A 26,928-nucleotide genomic window follows, 5' to 3' on the forward strand; every position below is an offset into this window, starting at 1 on the left:
ACATACAGAAGAGACTAGACAGAGAAAAACATTCATACAGAGTAATACCTTACTGTCAGTCAAATTACTTTTGCAACCCTAGTTTACTGCTCAGCTGAAACTTTGCCGAATCAAAGCTCAGACAGCATGCAGCGTTCTTCTGCAGGTGACACAGTATTTCAAATGAACTGCAGCTATAGTAGAGATTAATTTTTATTTGAGCTAATTACAATACAGTTATAGCTCCATTGTTTAACTGAGTATTAAACCAATACTATTATTATTCTTTACTTTTCCAATTTACTACAAAACTCTGCTCTAACACATTCTAGTTTATCCATGTCACACTGCAGCATTTTCATACCTAAAATAACACCAGCAAAGTAACTCTGTGAGGCAGGGACTTCTGCCAAACTGGAAAAGAAGAAATAGACTGCAATACAGCACAGCACAGAAGTACCTCCAAAACCAACTTGCTTTGAAAATCTTAACCCCAACTTGTTAATTGTCACAACCTTTTGCAGATGTATGCATGTAAAACAGAGTATCTGAGGTCCACATGTGAGAATTACTAGATAAAAATTTCTTTTAAAGCTACCTGCTCTGACTGCTTGGGACAACACGAGCACAACAGCTGATGAAATTATTCTCATGGCATGCTCATTTTCTTCTTTGTGTATTTGCATATATCAGCATGTTTTCAATACTGAGCAACCAGAAACTGATTTCTGTAGTATTTCCAGATGAACCACTCTTTTGTATCTGTATTCACTTATTTAACATTCACATAGGAAATGTGCTGTTGCGTTTGCAAGTCAATAAGAAAAGACAAGACAGTCCCTCATGGTTTAAGCTAAGGAGAAAACTTATTTTCTCCTCATTAAACATGGCAATTCCCAATCAGTAAAGCACGACTGCAATACTCCATATAATTTCTGAAAACACCTTTGCCTGGAACATCGATGCTCCTGGAAGAAAAAATTTTAAGGAGCAGAAGAAGGGGTGTGGTAGGGTCAGGATTAGCCAAAGACCTGTACAGCTTCCTCTAAACCATCTCACCTTCCCGTGTGTTAACTGCTGCTTGAGGCATTTCAGCCCAGCTGCCTTCTTGCCTTGCTCTCTGCTCTGCCTCTTCCCCTCCTGACCACCTTGAGAAGTACTGACACAGGGCAGGAGATGGTCTGAGTAAGAAAATGTATTTTGAAACAAAGAAAAAAAAACATACTACTTTATCTTCAAATATTTAAATGGCTATTGCATCAAAATAAGCTGTTAAAAAGAAGGAATGAAATTAATGGTAGGAAATTTCCCCCACAGCAACTGAATTTCACGTATGTTACCATCCTGAAAATGAGGTGATACAGGCATTGCCCAAGAACCCTCAGTTTTGAAATATATGTTTTATGCTTTTTTCAAATGCATCATATTGAATCAATCAGCACTTCTGAACGTCTGTGCACTTTTAATATAACAAAACTGTAGCCCACTAAAAAAACACCTATTGTAGGAAGCCTATCCAAAATAATCTGTACATCAACTGAACAGATTTCTGTAAGGCTAAATGTCTTTCAGGTGTTGTTTACTAAGTGCAAAATTCTCAGTATTGCTCAAGAAATAAAAATAAACCTCACATGAACAAGGAAATCTGCCATTTGAGGTTACAGTGAAGCTTCAAAAAACCCAGAGGAAGGAGAGTTTAGGCAATTTTAACAAACATACCAACTGTGCAGATGTGGCAGAGGAAATGAGTCCACAAGTGAGGCTGTACACAGTAAAAGATCACTTGTGGCACACCAGCAGAGGACAAACAGCAAACATTCTCATGAACTGTACCACGTGAGAAGAGGACAAGGAGTGGGGAAGATGGAAGATCAAATGAGACTTAGCAAAGGAAGACAGCAACATATATGGCATATTAACTAGCAAATATTTGTCCAATTCAACTGCTGTTACACAAGACCGAGAGGAATTTTGTACAGCTTGTAAGTTTGTAAAATTCTAACCACAGAGGTTGTGGTCTTTTGACTATGACGCTGAGAAATTAAAATTCAATTCATATTAGAATCAGCAAGATGTGATGATTTCCTCTGTGATTCCTGCTCTTCTGCCAGTTTTTTAAGCTACTCTCTCAATAATGTTATTCTTATTTTAGTTCCTGCTAAGAAAATAGAGAGGTCTTTGTCCCAATTCTTGTTCATTAAAATAACCTGAGTGGAGTTTCCTGACAAACCAAGAATTAAGTATGCCAAGGGGATCTGCATAAGCATTTTCAACCAACAGCAATGCCTACTGCAGTAATAGCAAAAAGCAGAAAGAGGAAAAGTATCAAAACATAAAAAACAGTGTCAAAATTGAGCAGCAAAGTTAAAGAAAAAGTTCCTCAGTTATTGTCTGGACACCACTTCAGAAGCATTACAAAAGAGAAATGAAGACTAGAAAAAACAGAACTAACAAGGCTATAAAAACACTTTTGAAACAGGTTGTTAAACTTAATGCTTTATAGGCTTTACAAGTCAGCCCTAGTGAAACCAGCAGGCAGCAAGAGGGGAAGAAAAGGCATACCATGGCTGAAGTCACCAAACAGACAAAGACATCAAAGCAAAATCAAAAGTATCTTAAGCCATCTCATAATATATAAAGAGCACATAGGATGCACTCCTACAGATCTAGCTGGAGTACTTCAGGCAGACAAGGTGAACTCTGGAATTAACTATCTCCATGGCAGTAGTCATGCTGTGTGACCACTGGCAGCAGTACTCAAGCATAATGGCTTAAATCATATTCCATAAGCAGCCTCAACAAGGTCAAGTAACTTCAAACCCCTTCAGCTAGTACTTTAACAGTGTATTTGTTTATACCCTCATGTGCCACTTTTTCCAAGTGTAAACATGAGAAAGAGCAAATACTTCTTGAAGGTTGAGGATGACTCTCTCTAAGCTAATGAACTCTAAATTCTCCTCTGGTTATGTCATTTTTCAGCTTCCCCACGCATTCATCTTCTACATCTCATACTCTCCTACTGTCAAATTAGAGTGCCCTGTTTCCCCACCCAGCATGTGCTGCTGCCAAGCTATTGCTCATCTTCAGGTGACCTAATACAAGAACTGCTATGTTTATTCCCTCTTAAGCCTATGCACCCAATTGTCTCTCTTTGAGCTTCGTATACAAGGTGAAACAAAAGCAACCAATTGGCCTAAATCTATCAAATACAAGGGATCTCACCTTCAGCACAAAAAGTAGAAAATCTAATTATGCAAATGGAAAACAAAAACACTAAGAAAGTCCTTAATTTGATTCCCAAATACTTAAAATTAAATGGATCACTTATCATTAATATTGGTTGTTTATCATATAAATACCAATCCCTCGTCACTGGCTTCCATAATCTGAACTGCAGAAGCTGACCATTATGATAAGCAATCAGGACACCAGAATTTTAATCCTCTGTAGACCACCATCAATGCTGGCTAAAGCACATCTTGGTGCAGCCAGTAGGGCCTTGTACCAGCTAAAGCAAGCATATATTGCATTTTATACCAGCTTTTGTCCAGCTGATTCAAAAAGAGGCTGAGGTAGACTGAATCCCAGTAATTTATTCTAACTCATATGAACACAGAAAAACCCCAAAAAAGTTCATGCCCTCCATACAAAAAAATCAGAACAATATTCCTAACCACCAATTTAAGGGGGGGAAACCCAAGCCAAACAGAAAAAAATATACCACAAAACAAATCCCACTTTTGAGTGCTTTTGAATTTTTGTTAATTCACCAGCAATCCAAGAACTCTGCACAACTTAAATATTTTTTCAGATAAATACTTGAAGTAGAAAGCCTACACTACCCAGTGACAGTATTTTGTACTTTTAGATGAGTGATGCTAAGCCCTTGACATTCAAGCAGCCCTACAATTCCAGCAGAGAAAGTCAAGAGCTGAATCATAAGCCAGAGCCTATCAGTAACTTGGTTCTCCATGGCTGCCTCCATGAATAATTCAGAAATACCCCAGGGGGTCCTGAGGGTGACCAACACACCTCTGACCCCTCCTCTGAGCCCATGTCTTGTCAAGTTTTGAACTTCAGCTATATTACCCTCTTGCTACAGAACAATCAAATGAAACTAGGTAAATACAGAAATAAGCAACCAACCAACCTGCACTGAGTTTGATCAGTTTGATAAATACATGTGCATAAATAACTGAACAGAGACACATTTGCCTGGTAAGTTTTTTTTAAAGTACAACTACAAAAAACATAGCCAAACTCCTGGTACATATCAGTGTAAATGGGACTGATATTTTAGGAAACTAAGAATACATACTCAGCCAGGAGCCAAGTCAAGCCAAATAAACTATGCACTTCAGATGGCATCATCAAAGGTTGCTAGAGGGTGTGCAGGAAACCTCAGATGCATGACCTCAAACCAATACAAAGAGCCTGGGCAGGGAAAAAATATATTTGTACTTTCTGAGTTACTACCACTATAACAAATAGCAAGTAAATCAGATGTTTTCAAATGGTACTAACTTTGATTTGGCCACCTTATTAGAGGAGAAAATACTGGAAACCAATGACAATCAGCAGCATATGCAAATTGACAGGTATAATCCAGGAACTGTTTATTGCCATCCCTCACTGTACAGAATCCATAACTCTTTCAAAGACAGAATTAGTTCCTAAAAACACTTACATTACCTGTTTAAAACTTCTTTTTCCTCTCTCCATATCAGCTTGTACTTATTACAAAAAGCATGGGTGTAGTTTATAGGCAATGGGCTGAAACATAGACAATCTGCAACAGACCAGTGAACTCAGGAGAAACCCTCCCTTCAGAAACATGCAACTAAAAAAGGAAGATTCTTGTCAAAATCTACTCAGATATTGTATAGAAATAAATAAATAAAAAATAGAACCTGTTTCCAAGTTCACAGATCTCACTGATAAAAGTAATTCTGAGGGAGGTGACTGAAAGCTTTCTCTTAACATCATGAGATCATGAGAGTCATTTAAGACAATTTTAAGAGCAAAGACAAGAAAGCTACTCCAAGAAGTGACAATGAACGTGTTTTGTCAGCAACTCCATTTGTTTCCTTGGAAAGATGAGTATAGAAGGCCCATTACTATGAGACAAAAACCAGTAATTACCACAAAAGATAAAGATCATTTACATAATCTCGAAAATTTTTTCTGGAGTATATGATTTAGGAATAAAATACACTTAAAACCCATAAAAAATTACTGAAGGGCTAGAACATCTCTCCTATGAAGAAAGGCTGAGAGAGTTGGGGGTGTTCTGAATAAAGAAGAGAGGGCTCTAGTAAAGACCTTATTGTGGCCTTTCCATAAATGAAGGAAGCCTATAAGATGGAGAGAGACTTTCTATCAAGGTCCCTAGTAACAGGACAAGGGACAACAGTTTTAAACTGAAAAAGGATAGATTTAGACTGGATGTAAAAAAGAAATTCTTTGCAATGAGGTTTGCCTGAAGAAGCTGTGAATGCCCCATCCCTGGAAACCTTCAAGGTCAGGTTGAATGGAGCTTTGAACAACCTAGTGAGGACAGAGGGGTAAGACTTGATCTCTTTGAATGTTCTTTCCAACTCAAACCATTCTGTGACTCTAAAATAACCTTTAATTCTTGTACTGTTCACGAATAGCTTGCATTGTCACAGAAGGCTGAGTATTGTAAAGGCTTGGCATCTGACCAGCAGCAAACCAGACAAAATCTGCTATTAGCACTGACAGGATCTTGGCAGCAGGGAAAACTGCAGACCATAACAACTTCCACATTAGCCACATCCTGACCACAGCTCAACTCTCTCATTTTTTGGCAAGACACTGCTCTCTGCAAGGTTTGAGAAAGTTCTAGGCTTCCCTTAACCTTGGTACAGGATCATGCAGATTACAGACTCTGGACTAATCTTTGCACAGATTTTGCCACAGCTGAAGACAAACAGCTTGTTTTTCTTACTACTGATTTGGTATTTCAAATGGACTGATGCAGCTCCCATAGCTCCAATATTTTATGAACCGTGAATTACAGGAAATCCAGCTCAAGAACATCACACTCTCTTCAAGTTACAGGAAATCCAGCTCAAGAACATCACACTCACATCTTGTTCAGAAGATTGAGATCAAAGTCCAACTGCATTTTATCAACTGATTTTAATCTCAAATAGCTTACCTGAATGTTATTGCCCATCCCCATCACATATTAAATGTTATTTATTAATTTAACATGCATGCTGCAAGAAAGTGCATCCCTGCTAACGATTCTGTTAAAGTCAACAATGAGTAAAAATTACCAACCAGCAACACCACAAAAATGGTTATAAATTTTCTGCCCAAGTGTTACAAAAAACCAGGCTTAGCCAAATGCATATTTTAGAAGAAGCCTGGGATAGCTTTAGGGTTTTCAATAGCAGATGTCGTCGTGCAGGCAACAGACCAAACACTATCTCTGCACAGGCAAGAGAAGAGAACCACCCCTGGGGCTGGGAGCAGGCACACACAGTCTCAATAGTGATGTGAAAGTAAACCAAAAACAATTTATGCAGAATCACAGCTCCCAGGACCAGCCCTTAAGCATAATTACAAATTCTATACAGAAGCTTGTGCAGAGGACAAACCACCACAGTCACATGCTAAGATCAGCCTATTTATTTTGGCAAAGAAACAAGAAGTTAAGGAAAGCTTTTAGTCAGGTTGTAAATTCAAACATAAAATGCAGCTCAGGTGTTTTTAAATTAAAAACTTCCTGAACAAAGGGAGAATGAGCACGGTCATGCTGCCACTGCTGTTTCCCAACTGGGGTCAGCAGCTCAAAGCATTTAATTGTGGTACTTGAGCCTTCATTTCAGACCATGCAAAATATTTTATACAAAAAATTAATCTCCAGAGGCTAGGAAACTCATCTAAGAAATAAAACCAGGTCACTAAGTCCTGCCCATGCAGTCTTCATTTAATTCAGCTGCAGTGGTTTCAATCTAGATGTTCAAGAACTATCAATCCAGTGATAATCTGATGGTTAAGACATTTTTAAGGGAGTAGTGGATCTAAGATCAGACAACAGATTGAAACTCTGCTAAATAAAAATATATTGCAACTATCACAGGCCCTTTTTTCTTTTTCAATTACACGGATATTTAGTTTCAATTTCATTTCCCTCTCTTATCAAATATTCAATAATTTAACATTGTGGTGGGATTAGGCACATATAACAATAATTTTCACCTCAGGAACAAAATGATAAATGAAACACCTATATAATTTTCAACTCTAAGTAACACACTTCTTTCATTTTGTTGCTTTTTAGTCCTTCCTACAATATTTTAAACTGAACACACTGTAGGGCAAACAAAATATTATGCATTCAAAATCAAAGACATCTTATAGAAGACTTGAATGGTCAATTTAAGATATTTCTGGTTTGGTTTTTTTCTTTTTTTCTTTTTTCTTTTTTACTAACTGTAAAGATTTTAAGCCCATACTCTGCACCCTCTGGAAGGTTTTACTAGTTCTAGTTTGTACCATGTATCTCTAGTCTGGTCCCCCTGAATGAATATGAATTCACAACTGCAGACTATCAGGTGTTTTTCTTAGGAACATCTTCCAGGTTGGTTTCATCCAAATAGGATGCAATTTGATGCCTGGGCTTGCAGTGCCATAAATGCAGACAACCAGGAGGTTCAGTACTATAGTAAACTCCTAAGATGAACCAAAACACTAATGGAGACATGCCTCTACTCACTCTTTATCCAGCAGCTGATGGTTACCAGCATGAGAAAAGACTCTTGCTCTAATATAGTGACAAACCACCTTACGGTACTTTCCCCCCCTTTTTATCTGCACTTCAAATTTATTGCCTTTTTTATCTGGGCTTTATTCTTTAATACCGTGCGTGAGTGATCATATAACATCTAGCTACCAATCACACATCATCACTTAACCAGGAAAAACAGCCTTAAACAAAGATAGTTGTTTTAAGTAACATAAACTGCGTTTTTCTTCCTTCTTTCCTCCTCAAGGACAGACAATTGCTACTACAACACAAAAATTCTGCCTTAGACCTCCAATGTTCAATACTTTAAATTTATGCTTCTTGGAGTTCAAACACCAGCTAAGCACAAGTTCCACCCTTTAGAGCTTATATAATTGTAGTGATCTTGCCCTCTAAACACAAAGTATGATTAAAATTATCTTTAGTTTCACCTCAGTTGACCCAAGATGCTTTGGCAGTCCCCATCCTGTGAGCCCCCAGCAGGCAGCTCTCCCCAGCCCACCCAGGGACACTGCACCCCAAGTGCCTGTCAAGCAGCCCTCACCCCGGCTGTGGAAGGACACACGGAGATACTGTGGTCTAATCAAACAGGTCTCAAAGCAAAACATTACTTGCATGCTCAGCTGGTAACTCACCACTGGCTCCCCATCAGATGATGCTGTGGACTGGAAATGTGGAAGCAACAGCAACAGGAATGTGAGTGAGTCCTGTTCCTGCAGGTTTCGACATAACCCTGTACAGCAGCCCAAACAAAGGCTCGTACTTACTCAGCCTACAAATAACTTTAATCAGCGTGTTTTGTCTAAAACTGGGGGTTAGATCCCTCTCTCTGGTAACTAATCTTACTGCTGCTTGTCAGACAGGAGAAATTTGAATTAGGGCTTTAAGTCAAAAGCCCAGCTAGCATTTGCAATTGCACAGACCTAACCATGTATCTAAATTTCTGTTCCCGTTCCAACATCACATTATAAAAAGTAAACTTTTATTTGATTTATGGACAATGTATAAAACACAAATCCACATTTTTTCAAAACCACACTGAAAGATACTATTAAAAATACTCTCAAGGAGAGTGCAAAAGGCCCACACACAGAAGCTTAGTAGTTCCCAACTACAAGACTGGTGCAATGTTAACTCTTCCCCACAAAACCACCACCAGCAAAAAATCCCAAGTAAAGCTCTCTCATCCCTCTGCCAGGACAAGAGGTACCCAGGACATGAGTCACATTTCCCATTTCTTCATGTCCTTCTTCCCAACAGAGGCAATACAAGTCCCAGCAACAACGGAAAAATATCTCTGAGAACATGTATGATCTGTACTTCTAAGCAGTTCTTTACCGAGAGGGTGGAGAGGTGTTGAAACAGGTTGCCCAGAAACTTGTGGATGCCCCATCCTGAAAGTGTGACTTTGAACAACCTGGTCTAGTGAAATGTGTGGCAGGGGGGGTGGAACTAGATGAGCGCTAAGGTTCCTTCCAACCCAAACCATTCTGTGTCAAAAAAAACAAAGTCTACATGAACCTTGAATTACAGGTAGTCTCAAGGAGCATACAACCCTTTTGTAGACATAAAAGTTTCCCTTTATTAAAAGCAAAATATTTGATACAACAATACAGTCATATCCACAATGTTAAGCATATTTTCACAATTCAGGTTTAAAACTCAGACCTTCCCAAACCCAATATTTTTTCCCATAGCTCAGAAAATTTTGTTCAGCAAGTGTTCTTATCTTCCCAACTGATATTACCTACAACATTTATTTAAAAAAATTAAAATAAATCTAAAATACATACAAGCATGACCTGAATTATTTGGACATAACCTCACTTCAGATATTCAAGGCCAATCTAGAAAATCATGACTTTGATCATCAAATTTTTTAACATTTCAAAAAGAAGAATGTCCATATAGTATTTACCTAACAACTGTATTCTTTGTTCTTGTGTTTGTGCAACATAAAGGGAAAAAAAGAAAAACGTAACAGAACCTCCACTAGCAAACTTTCTGGAACTTACTACCAAAGTTTCCTTGAGCTATTTCATGTCAAGGAAATGTCAGGGTTCACATTCATTGTGTTTCTCAACTGTTAAAGTAGGGCACTTTTTGTGGATCACAGAGATATGGCCCATATAAAATTTAGGATTTAAATAACACTCCTCTAGAACAGCTAAAAATAACTGCTGGTTTGGCAGCCCCTGAAGAGGAGATTAAGAAAAAGTAATATTTCAAAGACCCCACACATGAAATTTATGACTGAAATTCAGCAGAATACTGCTCAGCAGAAATTTCAGGGGGTTCAGATATCAAAAAGATTAAATTATTTTTTAATTATCAAAACTGACATCACAGGTTTAAACCATGTCTCAGCTACATGCCTACATATACCACAGGCTGTCAACACACTCAATATCAAAACCATCCAGAAAGGTAATCAAATGGATTTGCCTATATGAGTGAGAAGGACCAGAAAGCATGAAACAGACACTTCCACTCAGTACTTTCATCTAATTTATGTTCTTGAAGACATTTCTAATTTTCTCAACACTATTTCCAAGAAACAGGAACAACCCAATTTAATGCAATCTGCTATAAATCATTAGGATTCACCCAGGTGACTCAAGAAGAAAACCCAAACTTAATTAGATAATTTCAGATCAGTTGCTATAAAATCCAGGGGTTTTGTTATTTGGTACATTTAAACCTATTATCCAGTTAATCAATTAGAGAAGAGGATAACGTGAAATAATTCTTAAGCATGCTTCAAAGATATTTAAATCGTCTTATATTTTTTTCTTTAATTCTAACACCTTCTATGTTCAAAAGCAGCATGTTTAAAGCCATCCTCCAATTCTAGAACAATCTAAATCAATAGCTTCAAAATCCTTCCCACTGAAAATACATTATTACTAATTTCTAACCTCAAAGACACATCCCTTTGTTCTTACAAGGCTAAGGCAAGACATCTCCTTGCACAACTTTCCTCTAAATGCTCAGTACCAGCCACACAAAAATTCATCTGGTTTTAAACAACTCTTTGCCAAATAAAAAAAAGGTAAGGGTCATGTAATGACAGGCTAAGTACATGTAATATTTACACGGAAAACAAACTACAGAAGACTTCAATCTAGCAGAAAAAGCTGTAATACACAGCCAGTGGAAACAGAGACCACATAGAATAGAAACAGAAACTATTTTAAACACAATTCTGAAAATTATTTGAAGAATTACTTTTAACCACTAACACAGATTTTAAATTAAGACTAATTTTTTTTGTTTCTGGTTTAATATTTCTCTATGTGATTTACAAGTTGTCACACTTAGTCTGCAAAGCAACTTCTTTGGGTTTTTTTCAGTATACACACAGACACAACCAAAGGTAATCACTAAGGCCTTCTGACTAAAACACTTGAGAACCAGCCAGATTCCTGGCTGGTTTCAGCATTTACAGATATTCCATGGACTCAGAAATGCTAATGATGTCAATCAAAAAGCCTAGAAAACAGTTCAAAAAGTCACATGCATAGTCCTCAGGTTAAAAACATTTAATTGACATCTTCCTGATTACAAGCAAGACCCTCACCCTGCTGATTACAAAATAGCAAACCACAAAAGTCCCTGATTTTTTTCATGGAAAACTAATATATAGCTAGTTTCTAAAAGATGAGAAATACAATGCAGAAGAGACTGTACTGCTATTGAAGGAAAGACTGTGAGGTCATGCAAAACTTATCATCAGTGGACCCACAACAAGACAACCTGCTGCTCCTCTTCTCAAGGCTTCACAAAGCATCCTTTTCCGTTTCCTGGACCTGTGGTCTACAGCGCAGCAAGCCAAGTTCACTCAAGCATTCTACTTAGAACTCCAATCTGGAAGTCTTCAGCACTTCCTATACTCCAGCAAATATATTTCTTTATTTCAGATAGATTTTTTTTTCCCATACATTTTCTTTCACCCAAAATTTGAGCTCCATGGGAGCTTAAGCTACAGTGATCAGGAATTCAACACAAAAGTTAGATATGATTAATTCAAATTCCTCCTTGCAAATAGAAATGTTTCAAATCTGCTTTCATGATGGATATTTCTTCACACAGTTGAATGACCTGAGTGCCACCTTGGATGGGCAGGGGGAAGCTAACAGTAAACTACTCATGGATTTCCTGTAGTTCCTTTCTAGAGTAAAAAGTCTTCCTTGGGGATGAGTTTTTGGGTTTGAATCATTCATGGGAACTAAAAAACTAAAAGCTTTTAAGTACAGTTGTTTCACATTATCATATGATTAGAGATTTTCTATGGTCATCTTAGAAAAAATTCAAAACAGTGTAAAAGAAACAATTGTGTAGAATGTAAGTACAATGAAGATCCTGGAGGATTATTACAAGTCAGGCACTTCCTCAGGAACCCAGAAAGCTCCAGTTCCTTTGGTGCTGAGACAGGAACAATCACATGGGGTTCAGCCTCCTCCCAGTGACCTACATGAAGTCCTGAGGCAAGAACTCAAGAACAACTGAATTCAAAAAGAGTAAAACGTAGTACAGGTAGTACAGAACAGCCCAACGATACAACTTTCAACCCACTGAGCTAAAGAAAAAGCCAAAACAAAACACAACCAACCAACAGACCTATTTTGCAAAATGCATCAACATATGAATCACACCACTTAATGGAGACTCCACCTCTCCTTACAGAGAGTCCTGTTCCACCCTCCACAATAGCATACCTATCTTCAATTACAGCGAGGTATGTGCTTCCTTTTATTGACTGAAGGACACAAAGTCTGAAGAATTCTCTTATTTCTATTAATAAATAAAAAAACACAATAAAAACTATTTCTATTAATAAATAAAAAACAATACAAACAATTGCATTTTGGTATCAAGCTTCTGTTCAGAGGAATGTCACAGCTCCCAGAGTTTCTGCTTTACTTCGGTGATTAATGAAAAGAACTTGCTGGCTATTACGGCTTACTCTAATTTAAAAAAAAAAATGCATGCCTCTTGAATAACTCCAATAAGTTGGGAACAATAAAGGAAACAAGATTAATCAAATGCCTTCTCAAATGCCTGCACGTCCAGTTTCTATGCTGCCTTCAGACACAAGGGTGAAACATGCTGGCTAATTTCCCAGTGTTATGACCTGTGAAGAATACAAATCTAAATTTCCTAAAATAAAAATATCACTGCACATCTGTTAAGAAAAAATAAACTTTTTTTTTTGGAAGTGACAAGTTAGCAAAAGTTGCTGACATTCAATTACAATAGAGAAACACAATTATATTTCAAAGGTTATTAAAAAAGCATTTGCTTTCTCAGCTTCCCTCTATAAAACTCATTCAAGTTTTACTGGCTGCTGTAGTTTACCTAATTTCTCCACGCATTCAGCAGCCTGTGCTGTGGGATGATCCTCCTTTGATACAGAAGCTTTTGACAGAATCCTGGGAACGTGTCCAGCATAACAGAAATAACAGCATAGGAAACCCTAATACACCAGGTGTGGCTTCAGAGATGAAGGCTGAGCCACCCAGGAAGTGCTCTAATAACTACAGCAGCCTTCCTGTAAGCTTTTACCACTAAAGGTCTCTTGAACTAGATTTATGCTGAAAAGCATCAGGGAGGTATAGCACACACAACTGATTTTTTTGCCTGACCTGCTCTTCTATTGTAGCAGTGGAATAAAAGATAGGCTTTGATTGTGGTGAATGATTTTCATCTTCTTTGATAATTGGCTTCTCCCCTTTCTCTAGGTATCCCTTAGTTTATCTTTTCTCCCAGCCTCAAAATGCCTTAAAAAAAAAAAAAGTTTTTTTCTAGAAAGAAACTCTCATTTAGAGTTAAAACTGCAATCTAAAAAACTCCTTGCAATGCTCTGGACTGCTTTTTGTTTTGGGGAACACAAGAGGCCCACAGCTGCCCATCTTGCCAGTGGAGCTGTGCTCATCCTGCCCTGTGCTGAGCCTCTGAGCCCAGCCAGCAAGGCTCTGCCTGGAAGGTCAATCACATCTGCTCAGCCTGCCCTGTCCAGCATGCACCCAGCTCAGCAGCCACTGCTCCAGATCATGCTTTCCCATGTGGCTGCTTCTGCCCACACCACCCTGCTCAACACCAGCATTCATCATTTTGGATGTCCCCTTGTCGAGCCCTTCTGCTCTAAACTGCCTCCTCCTTACACATTAAGCTGCACCTAAAATTAGCCTGAAAAGCAGATCTTCATCTCAAAGCAACAGTATTCTCCCCACTTCCGTTTTTTCAAAACAGGAAGACTGACTGCTACTTTGATCCAGGAATGCAGTGAATCCGCATTAGGATTCACTTAGGAGGTAAAAGGCATAGGGCTTTCTTTGTGAGGGTGCTCTTGGCACGATGACAAGGGGCTTTGCTGACCAGAACAAGCTCAGCACGTTATCATCAGGTGCAAGGACCACTGTGAAAAGCCAAAGGAGTCCCCAGCAGAGCAGCAGCTCACAATAGCCTGCAACAACACAAAGTATTCCTTCCTTCTGGCTCGCATGGAGAGCCAGCACGTTCTACTGCAGGGCTTCCCAGGCAGTGCTGGGCACACAGGAGCAAAGCTTGCCATGACAGGAATGTTCCCTGCAGCAAATGTGTCCTTCACATTCTCCAAACTTAGCCTGATGAGCAGGGTTAACTGTAGGTTGACAGCTCTCAAGTAATTACAGCCATTCCAAATCCAGTGCTAACTGGTATGACATTGGTCATTCTCCACTAGGGAAGGCAGAAAACAAAGAAGAAAACACGGATTTTGATTAAACTCCCTTCCCAATCTTCAAATTCTGCTTCTACCAGATGTTCTGCCCTGCATCTCTCCACTACCCTTTTGACTAGACACCAAGCCTGGCTGATAAGTAAAGCAAAAGCCAGCATCTCTTTCATCCTCAGAAAACCACAATGATGCAGCCAGTTTTACTTGCTCGATTGTACAAACTCCATTTGCAATCTGATTTGGTATAGGCAGTTGACACAGAGCCTGCAAAGCTGCATACTCATCTGCAGGATTGACACCATGCAAATCCTTCCCATTGCCAGCAAGTTGTGAAACACAAAAGGCAGGATATCCTGCAAGTAGTGTAACATAAATGAAAAAAAAAGCCATGTGTCCTGGGAATAACTTAGACATTCTTTAGGGGCAGAAGCTGATCTTGAAAAAGGAAGCCTGATCCAGAGGGGAACACATTGTGAAGCTATCAACAAATATCAGCACATGAAGCACCAGCAAGGATCCAGATTGCACCAGAGTGATCCAGGCAGATGAATGACAGGCAAGACACGATGCAACCCACGAAGCCAATCCAGGTGACATGCTAACAACATCCACTGCAGCATTCATTATGTTCTACACTCCGCTGAGCTCCAAATGAATGCTATCACATGCATCTGGGTCGAAATTTGACTGCCATTACATTCAACAGGGCAAAGAGGTGATATCAGCTATCACTGAACCAAGGTCTGCATCCCATTACTTGCTATAGCCTGCAGCACCCAAGCTCCACACTACGCCATTCCTGTCCCAGCTGGGTGGAAGCCCTTGGAAGATAGCCTGGTACCTGAAAGAGGGGAAATTCTCCTCAGCTAAGGGAAGACTTTTAGAAACGCTTCATTCTCCTCCCACATTTTCTTCTGGTTAGTTCTGAAACACATGCAAAGACCTTGACAGGAGTATAATAATAGAGAAGGTACAATAGTTTTCCTTTACTTCCCTACGTATTAGTACAAGCTTTTAGCTCATGTTAGAAATACAGCATATTCCAAACATTTGCAGGAGATGCTTGAGGGAAGTGATTTGCCAGAAAAAAGGAAAAAAAAAATCCTTGTTTTTCAATGGTAGTAACTTGAAGTCTGCTAAAACACAATCTTCAGAAATAAACAGCATCCTCACCAATCAGCAAACTTCGTTCAAATGCTTGCTAATATTACTAGGCTAATTTTTCACGACATAAAATTGCTTTTTCTTAAAAGACGGCTATTACTTCACATTCAACTCAGTTCTCCTCTGTCTCTACATGCGTGCAAGTTACACAGCTTTTTCCTTACATAAAGGCCTGAAACAAAATAAAATTAAACACTTGGGAAGAAAGTCCTGTGGGCACACCGATGTGCCTCCTTCATTGTCAGACTGGAGATTACTTTTTAGAGTTTTGTGGGTTTGCCTGCCTATAAAATCTTCCACACAAAATTAAGCCATGAATTTAAAATTAAGGAGCTGATCAAACTGAACAAAACAAAGCTACAGCAGCCTCATGCAGAGCTGCATCTTGCCCATTCAAATTTCTCCTTTAAGTATGTACAGTGGAGGAAGTAACAGCTCCTTTTGAGAAGGCTCCCTCCCGTCTTACCTGGTCCCCTAAAAACTACTTGGACATTTCCAACAGATGACCAATGGAAACGAGAGGTTGCTAGAGAGAACATGCTGAGTCCTAAAAAAACATAAGCTAATAAGCTTTCATTAATTACCACTAACCACACCTTAGCACACCTTCAGATGTCACTCCAAAAACTTTACCTGTCTTGGGGTGAAATACTTAGCCCAAATTGCAAGGTCTCGTGGTCTTACACCCACAGCAGGCACCCCCAAGGTCAGTGTCTGGACACGTACAGGGATCAAGCTGCACTTTACGTTCAATGAGGAAAACATAGCTTCAAAGTCCTGCCCAGGCACGGTAGGAAGGGCAGCCCCCAATGCTAACCTGTTTTGCACAAAAGCAGTTATTTTTCTTCTACTACAGTCTTCAAGCGTTTCCTCTTGCTGGGGTCCCTTTGGCTCTCTCAGCTCCTCAGACTTTCCCACCTTGGCATCACCCTTCAGTCTTCACGTATTTCTTAAGAAGCTCATCTCAAAATACTCTTCCTCTTCCCAGTAGTTTCCCGTTCTCCTGCTTCCACCTCCTCCCTTGGGCTAAAGCAGCACAGTGATTCAGTAAACACGCCAGTGACATGAAGTGCCTTTTGTCTGCCCTCTTCTCTCCCAAAGGGATTTGTAAAGAGACCAGGATTAATACTAAAACAACTCATCTCAAACAGCTGTTTGGCTTTTTTTTAAACTATATAAATTTCCACTTCCATCCTATGTACTCAAGCAGTCAGAACTTATTACTCACTCAATATCCCAAGCTTTTATTAAGCAAAAACAAACAAAATATCAGGGAATAATATAACTGCATTTTTTTAAGGCATTAAAAAAAAAACCAACAAACTCTTTCTAAAGAGATCAGTAACCGAACCCAGACTGTAACAGAAGCTGCAAAGGGCAATTTGAAAAACCAGAAAGTCTATGAACAAACTTTATATATTATAACCCTTGCTAGGCTGACTACTCTGTGAACAGACACAGAACTCTGTGGTAACAGAAACAAAGAAGCTAAACTCCAACAGCTGCTAAAATAAACTATTTTTAGTTCTAAGTTAAAAGAAATCTGATGTAATATTTCACAAAAATACATACATGTATGCAAAACTGGGAAAAGCTGCAAGGATTTAAACTGAAAGAATAATCTGTAAGAGTATATGGTCAACACATTATTTATGTTTGTCATTGCTGCTTTGGTGTTGAATAAATATAATTTAGCCCATAACCCAGAAATAGCCATAGCATCAGATGTCATATCATCAAAGGACTGCATGTCCATTGATAATAGGAAAGATTCCTACAGCCGCAAGAAAAGCAGCTACTTAGACCACTGAACTGTAAAAAAGCATGTTCTGTGGGTGTTGACCTTTTGAGCAAGACATGACTTGTACAGCATGATAAAAGGCTAAGAAGCTTCATGGCTAACATTCCTCTGCCTGGGTTAGTAAGAAATAATCTTTTCCTTTGAAAGGATGTAGAACTTTACAGCAAAACATAAAACAAGATCTAAAATTTGTTTCAGATTACCATCAGAATATGACATAAAAGGTATTTCAAAAAACATCCTTCCCCTAAACAAAGTTTAAAATTTGTTTTTGCATAAATGATCTAAAAAAATACTAAGGTGTAAGACTTTTGCAAAACTCCATAGTGCATGTCCAAACACCCAAAGAGAAAAAATACTAATAGAGGACATTCATGCAGTGAACCAAACACTATCTCAAGGTCCAAACAATCCAAGATTGTCTGACCATACTAATTTCAGGTGTTTGAGAAGATGCAAGAGTACTGTAATGGGATGACAACTGAAGACAGAGATCATCCCACCGTCTGCAAAACTGCACATGTACAGAAGAAACAGGAGTGCTTTGTTCCCAAAAACCCCAATTCAACACAATTATGACAGCCCATCTCTCCTGTTTCCCAAGAACTTTGAAATTTGAAGCAATGCTCTTAACCACAGCCATAAAAAGATCAGCTACTAAAATCTGTAAAAACCATTAGAGGTTGTATTTTGGAAAAAAAATCAGAAGAGGAAGACTGACAGGCCCAGCAGTACACTCATTGAAAAGCAAGTATGAGAGAAGGAGAAACAGCATCATTCCTGGCATGTCCACATAAGCAACACTCCTTGCTGTACAGCAGAGAGATAGAAGCCAGTGCAGAATGCTGTTTGTGTGCACAAGCACCTGCCATAAACGCTGCCTGCATGAACACTGCCAAGGCTTTAAAGCAATCGGCAAACACTGAAAAAATAACTCCATAGGAGCCTAGAAAATGAGACAAAGATTGATATCACCAGTTTCCCTATCTTTGTAAAGGATCCCAGGTAACAAAAAGAAAAAAAAAACAAAAAAACCAAAAAAAACCAAAACAAAAACACCAAAAAAACCCAACCCAAAAAACCCCCACCCCCAAAACCACAAAATAAACTCATTCTCTCCCCTAAAACATGCACTAAACCCAAGTGTTTTTATCTTTACACAGTAATAAAAGTCCATATTATCCTAGGGCCCTTTGAAGTCCATGATCTTTTACAATCCTCTCCCATCCTACTCTATGACTGTCCTTGTATGTGACTCTGCCTGGGTGTCCCTGCCCACAGCAGGGTGTTGGAACTAGATCATCTTTAGGGTCTTTTCCGACCCAGGCCCTTCTGTAGTTCTATGATTCTAATAAATTTCCCTATGTATACTCTTTATGTCTCTATTTCTCTCTGCAAAGGGCTCTGGAGGCATTTGTCTAACTTTTGGTAGAGGCAATGCAGGTTACGCAGGTCTGAGACTGCAAAATAGTTTGTGGTTTCCTGAGAGAGGGTGAGCTGAAGGACAATGACTTATCACATCTCCTCTGCCTCCCCTACTCTCTGCTGCTCTACCTTTGCAGAGAGAAATGGAAATATGGATATGGATTTTCACAGATATGGAAAAGAGAAATGTGATGGGATTTGTTGCTTTCTGCAGAGCCAGCCATTTGCACTGGGGTGTGAAGGAGCCCCATGACCATCCACACTGCTGGGAGGGCAAGAAGATATATAGCTATTTCTCCTTTCATGGTCCAGCAGTCAATTACCTTAGCCCAACTGCTTACAAAACTGCAACCCAACAGAATTGTTAAAATTGAAGTCATCAAAAATGTTTGTCAGATTCTTCATTCCTGAATGCTCTGCTGCCTGTCCTGGAAACCTTACAGTACATAAGCAAGGCAAACATCACAAAATACTACTGCACACAGCTAAACTTTGAATTGGATGAGCAGCTACAGAGCACCCTCCCCCAAAACTCTCCAATGCCTCCCCTCAAACAAGCAGAGTGCCACGATAAGCAGGTTTGGTGCGCCTGCACACAGCGCTCACCCCATCAAAGCAAAAGGAGACACAGCAACACTGTCTCTCCTTGGCACAGAGGACTTGGTGAAAGAGTTTCATTGCTGTCAATTCCCTCACTACAGAGCAGCTGTGATGGACTGCACTTAAAGAAAGCAGGAAAGAGCAAAGCACAGATGTTAACTTGGAAGGGTGCCATCAGCTCACCACAGGCATGACCTCCTGCACAGAGCACACCTAGGGACTGGAGAAGGACATGCTGTCCTCCCACAGACTGCTTCTTCCTAAACATGGCTACTACAGTATCACCTTATAGCTGGGCTGCTTTGGATCTGGAACACTGAGAATGCACCTGACACAATCAAAACCTTACCGAGTGCATGGCAACAAAGACAATATAGCAGATGAGAGGGACAGAGCTCTGGACCACACAAATCAGAATTTGCTCAAAATGTAAAAAGCAACGATATTTCTGTGGCTTCAGCTCAGGCCTGAAGGATCCATAGAAACATTTAGATATAATTCAGAAGGTCGCTGATATTTTTGTGAAATACAGCCAGAGATCTTGCTAATATTGAAGAGATTTTTGTGAACAACTGGCTTTGGTAAATTCTCTACTTCTCTTTTTTTTTTCCTCCATGAATTTCAAATCTGTCCACTAAGTCTTGTTAATTACAAGGAAAACAAATTTGCTCGTGAAACAATTATCCACTATGTAAATAATACTCTTAATTTGTCTGTTTAACTACCTTTGCAAAATGAATTCAGCAAGCTCTCTTGAAAGATGTTGCTTAAAAAAAAAGAAAAAATTTCTTTTATGATAAATAAGGCCATCTGTTGAACATTTACAAAAACAGGGTTCATTCAGACTTTCAGCTCAAAACTGAGAATTTCTCTTTAATTTCTATGAGAGTAGATCAAGCCCTAAAAGATGCACATATGGATGTGGCCACCCCAGTTCTGGTAGTGCTCATGGCACCTCTGTTTGGCACTGCCAGGACCTGATCCCAGTCTGGAGACTGGCCACATTCTGCACAGCAGCAGTGATGCAAGCCGTGCATACAGAAAGTGAAGTTTAATTCCAGATGCCTCATCCAGCTCTCATTCCCTGGAGCAAGCAGAAACTGCCCTTTATCCACACACTTGCAGAGGAAGAAGAAGCATTCACAGTACAAGGAAGGTCCCTTGACTTGACAGAAGTGCTTCAGGAGTGACACAATGCCTGGGTATGACTGGCAGCGCAGCCACAGCAGCCAGACACCAACCCACACTTAACCAAGCGTTCATGCGTGCCCTGCTGCTGACAGTAGCTGCAATTTAGCTTGCAGAGCTTACACATGCCTACAGGAGCAGTAGCCAGCAGGTTAAACGTCATCTGGCTGCAACTTCCTTGGCAGCAGGAAGAAGTTAGGGTGTGTAGGTGCACCAAGGAGTCCCAAACCACCTTTTCATGGCCAGGCTGTGCTGCCCACAGATGGCAACAGGCTTTGCCTTGGAGCTGCAGCACCATGGCACAGTGGCCAAAGAGACTCAGCCCTCCCCAGCCTCATCACCCTCTGCTCTGTCTCTGCACACAGCTCAACAACAACAACAAAACAAGAACTTGCTTTGGCTAAGTCAGTTTTTTGAATAAGTAGTCTAAGATGGTCACTTATCCAAAGACAGTTTTAGCATTCTTTCCCCAATAAAATACATATATTAAATTTATATGGTCATTACTTACAGAAATCAGTCTACCAGAGACTCAAGTGCCCATGGATTTATCTGTCTTTTTCTTGACATCAGAGCCTTAGTAAAAACCATTAAGGCTGCTGATGCTTCTCATTCAGCTTTGCAAAACTGCTGGTTTTGTTGGGTTTTTCGGGGGGGGAAAATTCATAAGATTCATCCACAGCCATCAGTTCAAAAACTACAATTTTCTGTGTTCTTTATATTGATATAGTACTATCAATACTTCAGAAACACAAGTCACTGTCACTAGTATTTACTACAAACCTACAACAGTCAGTTCTTCCAAGAAATAACAAAGTAGAAACTTAAATAGATAGCAAGCTATGTTAAAATGTTGCCATTTTAAAATGCCTTCTCATACTTTAAAAAGTGGATACAAAATGAGAGACATACGATAAATGGCAATTTTTTTTTAAGTCAGGTATTTTGAAAGTCCTTTTTCAAAGTGTTTCAGACCAAACATAGTGTAACACTAGGACACAAGTTATGAAGCCACACTTTGTATATTCTAGAGTAGATGATGAATACCTCAAGTTTTATCCCTCTGATTTTCCTGGTTTAAATCACAGTATGGTTGTACACCTACATTTCCTACAGTATTACAGGCTATACTCCTAAACCACAACATTTTACTGTCAAATGCAGTAGTTTGCCTCAGCACTAATTATTTTAAAACCAAATGCCTTAAGCTGTAACATGAGATGACCAGCAACTGAAAGATTATAGGACTTTATCAGAGAAACTGTTCATCTTTTGAGGATTGAAATTACTTTTTTCCACATAAAGTCAAGCCCAAATACAGACGACACCTGAAGAAATCATCAAGCTCAAGCCCCTGCATGCGAACAAGTAAAACAGTTTTGAGGACTGTTTTTAATAAATCCTTAACACAAATACTATTTGACTTTCAAAAACCTTTGCAGAAATGAGATTGCACAACCTTACTTTCTTTCAGTTTTCCCTAAGGCATAACAGATTTTAAGAACTTCATCAAGTCTTTGGCGCAAACTAGTTTAATCTTTTTTGATACAGTCACTGACAGAGGAACACAAACCACTTCTCACTAATTTTAATACGCTAGCATCTTCCTATTCCCTCATCTCATCTCTTTCTGCTGGAAATGAGCTTGTCTAGCTTTGTGGAACACTTTCCAAACACACATATTCTTTGCAGATCCGTTTTCCAAAACTTTCCTAAGCCCCAGTGACCATTTCTGGTAGATGGACACATTTGAATTTATCTTTCTTAACAGGCTGTGGCCAAAACTGGACACATTATTCTATTAACTTAAGCCACACTAGTATGAAAAGCTAAATGCTGAACTTCAGCAGTACTGCACCCCTGTGCTTCTTGTGATCCCACATAACCCTCAGATCTGCTTCCATGGTACTGCTGCCAAGTCGACTTTACCCATCTGCATTATGGGATCTTCTTCCTGAAAACAGTATCTTGTACTCAAATACTGCCTTCGAACTTATCAGAAACCTCTGTCCTCCAAAGCAAAGCATCAAAAACCCAGCCTGAAAGCCCTACTCACTCTCCTTCATGTTTTGTGCTAATTCTGTTGATCAAAGATATCCATGTCAACAAGTACAAAGGTGCCAGAACTGCCCCCAGCACCACTTAAACTAATGTTTGATGGTGACTCATAATTATTTCCTGACAATTATCACTTCGAGTTGTTATCTCTGTACCTGGTCCCTTTGGTTCAGCTGTTCTCAAAAACTTCAGCTGTTCTCAAAAACTTCAGTTGAACAATTTTCCTAAGAGCAGCCCTACTGGGTCAGACAGCAGGTCTGTTGTCTGCACTATGTCAATGCCTGAAATTAATATAAAAATTTGATAAATAATTGACAGTACTTTCCCAGTCTACTGTCCCAGCTCTGAGCTCAGCTTGGGGACTCCTTGAACTACTTCAGGCATGCCACACAAGTCAGCCTTAGTGGGTTTTCTTCCATGAATTTGTCCAGCTGCTTTTCAAGTCCCTGTAAACTTTCAATATCCACATGCTTCAGAAGGATTTCCAAAGCTTAACTTACCACAAAAACCAAAAACACACCCCTTTTGTTCATTTTGAACCTGCCAGCTTAATCGTATGCTTTCACATTTTGTTCTGATAAAAAGTTAGTCCCAACTCAACTTTGCCACATCACTCATAAGATCGTCAAAATTTCTAAAACCTGAAATCTTTCCTCAGACCAGTGTTATCAAATAGCACAAAAATACAAATGTTAGACTGGGTCACAAAGCCTTCTCCACCCTGGCAGACCAGGCACAAGGAAGCACTATTTCACCTTCCTTATGAGAACATTATTGTTAATGGGTCAAAATACTGACCCATTATCAAAACAAAGCCACATGGCAATGCCGGAGGCTGCAGGACACAGTACTTAGTGCAGATTATAGAGGAATGCCCCCTCTGACTAGAAATTATGGGGGTGGGGAAATTAGTTCAACTTAGAATTTCTGCAAACTAATCCTGACATGGTTTTAATTCAGAAAGCTATTCAGCCTCGCAGGAAAGTTTGCTGCCTTTATGTTTGCATTGATGGCTTTATAGTTTTACAGTCAAAGGCATAACTGTGTCTTCACTAAATAGTTTATTAACTGAGACACATCAAAAATCCATCCACTAAAAATAGTGTCAAGCTAAATCTTAATTTCTACGTTATTAAAAGCAACATCACAAGGGTTTGGAACTTGTGCTCTGTTAATTCTGATGTTTACTCTCCCACCTCAACAACACTGAGATCTTTCTTTTGCAGTTATTTTATAAACGATACATTTAAAAGTTAACTTGTGTGTTAGAAGTTTTATTGCACTTAAACAAACAATGCAAGAGATTTGCATACACTTTTAAGTTTTCAAAATTAACATTTTAAAAATTTTTCTATTTTCGTTAGGCGCTTTTTTTTCCCTCTAAAAAATAAAGTTAAAAAGCGCAGATGACATTTAGCTCACGAGTTCATCTCCACCCTGTTAATTTGTCACACTTGCAACAGAAGGAAGACAGTCCCGTGGCCAACCTTTGTACTCGGGCGGCTGTGAACGCAGTCCATAGGCCGCCCGCAGCCCGGCGATGCCCACTGAACTGAACGGAATTAGGTCGCCTCAAAGGTCTGTTCCCTCCGGGAGCACCACAGGGCACAAGCCGCGACATACTACCTCCCTGCACCTTTGTAAAACAGGGCTGGCAGTCAGCAGTGTTCGCTGAAACAAGAGATAACAACCATCCTTTTACAGAACCGGCCAACTATTAGTTCAGCTACCTCCATCCTACAGGCCTTGGTGGCATTTACGAGTTCAGAACCCGAGAGCCAAGTATTAGACAAGCACCAGCCGTATATTTGCTGCACTGCAAGTTGTATTCTAGACCATTAAGGAGACGAGCCCTTTTAGGCTTTCCTATTCAGTAATGGATGCAAGTTACAGGAATGGGGTATTGGTTTTTAGTTGTACATCACAGCGACACACGCTGCTCTCCAAACCGCAGCCTGCAAAAGTACTTCAAGCAGAAATACTCCAGAAGACGTTTTTCCACTGAACTACCAGTCGTACTGTGTCCGGACAGCAGAGGCTATACAAATTTTATTTTAACTTAGAAGAACAATCCCACCAGCACAAAAATGTTTCTGAAGCAAGGAGGGGAGCTCAGCTGTAACTCCGCAGGGATGGAATTTCACAGAGGACGATACTAAAAAAACCCAAACAAGCCCACAAAGGAAAGAATTTCCATGACAATTTAAGGAAGTCAAGCACAGTCCAGAAGGATTCTAAGCTCCGGCCTGGGCAGGTCGGTCCCGCGGTGCGCCGGCCGGAGCGCTGCCCCGCCGAGGGCCCGGCCCTTGCCTCGCCGCCCCGATCGCACCTGCCCGGGGAGAGGGGCGGCGGGGGCAGCCGAGGGGCAGCGCCAAGGCCGGGCCGGACGGCCGACGCCTCCCGCCGCGGGTAGGAGGGGGCGGCGGAGGCCGAGAGGCCGCGTCCTTACCTGCTGATGGAGGTGCTGCTGCTGCGCTCGGCGCCCCGCTCGCTGCCAGCCCTGCTGCTGCTGCTGCTGCTGCTGCTGCTGCTGCTGCCGCCGCTGCTGCGCTGCTCTGCGCCGCCCCCGCCGCCCGGCACGGCCCGGCCCGGGACGTCACCGCCACAGGGCCGGCCGGGGGCGGGGGCAGCGCCGGCGGGGCGGTGGCGGCCGGGAAGGTCGGCCCGGCCTGCTGCCCGCGCTGGGCTTGCCTGGCCGGGAGCTCCGGCCCCGCGGCGCCCCTCGGGAGCACCGGGCCCGCAGCCCGTGCCCTCCGCGGCAGAGGTGGTGCTGAGGGGCTGGCCCCTGGTTATTTTGTGTGTTGGGTCTCTTCCTTTATTTTTTATCGACGCGGGTTCATAAAGGGTCATTTTGGGAGCTTTGACTTTACTGACCATTGCCCCACAAAGAAAGGCGCCGAGCAGGTGGCGGCTCTGCTGCTGCACAAACCTTGGAAGTCAGAGGCTGTTTCAGCCCGGCTCCTCTCGCAGGCTCGCCCTGGCCCTGTGCTGTCCCTGCCGTGTCCCCAGGCTCCTGCCTTGGCGGGTGTTACAGGGCTGGGAGCAGCGATGGTCACACCCGCTGAAGAGCAGGACAGCTTGGCCTGCCCCAGCCCTGTGCCCCTGTAGCTCCTGCGAGGCGGCCCAGGCCAGCCTGGGCTCTGCGGGATGGCCCTGGCGTGCCCCTCGCCCAGCCCTTCATCTCCGCGGCTGCTGCGCTGCTGAGACTCGGGCAGAGCGGCCCGGCCGGGCGGCATTGCATCATGCTCAGCCAGGGTGTCACCGCCGGTGCTACTCACTGCCACCCCTCCCGTGCCGCAGCTCTGGGTCACCTCCCTGTCCCTTGGCTTTACCACGATTCATTTCTGGCGTCGCCAGCTGGTTTGTCAGCTTTCCCGTAGCACCGTGCTTCTCTCCCCACAATAGTTCACGAGCAACACAATGACCTCGATTGTACGTGCAAGCCCTCCTTGTTTTCCACCTGATGGTTTGTTCATATGTCTTTTGCTGACAAAGGGAAACAAACCCATTAATACTTCAAAATCTTTTGTTTTCCTTGATTTTGCAGCCCTAGCTACCTTTCTTTAAGCAGGTGTGTTTCATGGCATCCTTTTTGAGTGTTTGGACAACACCAGGGATATTGTGGTTACAGCCACTAGCTCATAAATAATTTACATAAATTTCTTCAAGCCATAGCTACCCAGTAGATATGATACTCATAACAATGCCTTGGCCTCTTTTAGAGGATAAAGAGAAATCCCAGGGGCTCCTTTAGGGGGAACCTAGGGAAACTCAGGGGGTTCTTTCAAGGATCAGAGTGGATGTACACATGGAAGGAAAATGGCAGTGCATTAGGTGCATGAGTAATCCTGCATCCTGGGCAGAGCACGGGTGGAGTTCAATCCTGTGTCCAGATTAACATTCCTGCAACTCCTGAAATGTGCTGTGGACTTGTTTTGGTCTTTAAAACATTCCACTAGCCTGCAAAGTGGCAAGGTGAATTTGATGGTTGCATCTTCACTTGACATAATTTAGAATGTTTGACAATTTGGACAATCAAACATTGTATAACTTCTAGAGCACGGAAGCTTGTCTTTGGCATTACCTTTCAGTACTTTGTACAGTCAGTCTTACTTTTATTTGTAAAAGAGAGATAAGGATAACTGTTATCTGGGGAAAAAAGAAGTGAATGGACAAGTAAATGAAAATGTAAATTTGGTGACTGGCTAAAACCACCTC

The 26,928-nt window shown here is 40.9% G+C and overlaps 1 protein-coding gene across 1 annotated transcript in view; it reads right to left on the reverse strand.

The window, feature by feature from the left end:
- The window catches only part of MYO6 (myosin VI), a 102,409-nt gene extending 77,196 nt beyond the window's left edge, over positions 1-25,213 (reverse strand). Inside the window, exon 1 of the mRNA XM_030944459.1 lies at positions 25,160-25,213. The gene's annotated coding sequence lies outside the window, so the exon portion shown is untranslated. The remainder of the gene's footprint in view (positions 1-25,159) is intronic.
- Positions 25,214-26,928: the final 1,715 nt, after the last annotated feature.

The sequence above is a fragment of the Camarhynchus parvulus genome, chromosome 3, assembly GCF_901933205.1.
Source record: "Camarhynchus parvulus chromosome 3, STF_HiC, whole genome shotgun sequence".
Classification (NCBI taxonomy): domain Eukaryota; kingdom Metazoa; phylum Chordata; class Aves; order Passeriformes; family Thraupidae; genus Camarhynchus; species Camarhynchus parvulus.